The sequence below is a fragment of the Bison bison genome, unplaced genomic scaffold (assembly GCF_000754665.1).
Source record: "Bison bison bison isolate TAMUID 2011002044 unplaced genomic scaffold, Bison_UMD1.0 scf7180017864526, whole genome shotgun sequence".
NCBI classification, from domain to species: Eukaryota; Metazoa; Chordata; class Mammalia; order Artiodactyla; family Bovidae; genus Bison; species Bison bison.
Genome location: NW_011495077.1, coordinates 67,301 through 68,314, shown reverse-complemented (window position 1 = coordinate 68,314; position 1,014 = coordinate 67,301).

Sequence of the window (1,014 nt, the reverse complement as noted above, 5' to 3'; positions counted from 1 at the left end):
GAATCAGTTATATATATATATATATATTTTTTTTTTTTTTAGATTTTTCTTCCCATATTAAATGAACTTTTGACTTCCTATTGTTTCAACTTAAAATGATTTATTGCAAAACAATCCTCTTGAAGTTGAGAAAGATGTATAAATAATATTTAATTGTGTGAATGTACTACAGAATATTTATCTGTTCATTCAGTGAAGATCACTGGTTGATTTGCAGTATTAAGAATTCAGGAAGTGAATATTTAAGTGTATTTGAAATTCTTGGACTTTTCTAGAATGACTGGGCCAATCACCCACCAGCAATGCCTGAGTGATCCAGCTTCTTTGCATCCTTGCCAGAACTTGGTATTGTCAGTATTTTTAATTTTAGCCCTTATGATATATGTGAAGTGATATCTCTTTGTAGTTTTAATTTGGATTTCCCTAATATAAATTTAGGGGTATAGTCTTTGTATTTTCTACATAGATAATCATGTTACCAACAAATAGTGGCAGTTTTACTTCTTCTTTCAACTCTGTAAGATCATTACATCTACTTTCTTTATTTCTTGCTCCAACATCTAGCACTGTAGCAAAAGAGTGACAAGAATGGACACTCTGGTTTTTTTCTCTTTCTTAGAAAAAAATTATAGTCTTTTATTAGTAAGAATACCATTAGCTATTGAGGAAATTCCCCACTATTCTTGTGATTCTCAGAGTTTTCACCATAATTTACTACTGAATTTTTGCAAATCCTTTTTTTCTGACTAGATTAATATGATGATATGATTCTTCTTTTCTACCCTGGTAATATGATGAATTCTATCCACTGATTTTCAATATTAAAGTATCTTGCACCCTTGAAAGAAATTACATTTGTGCTTCGTATATTACTCAATTTACATACCAATGAATTGTACTTGCTAAAATATTTTAAGAAATTTGTGTCTATCTTCTAGATAAAAGATATTTCCCTTAACTTTTCAGTTCTTTATGGTCTTTGTCTGACTTTGGCATCAGGGTAATATTAGCCTC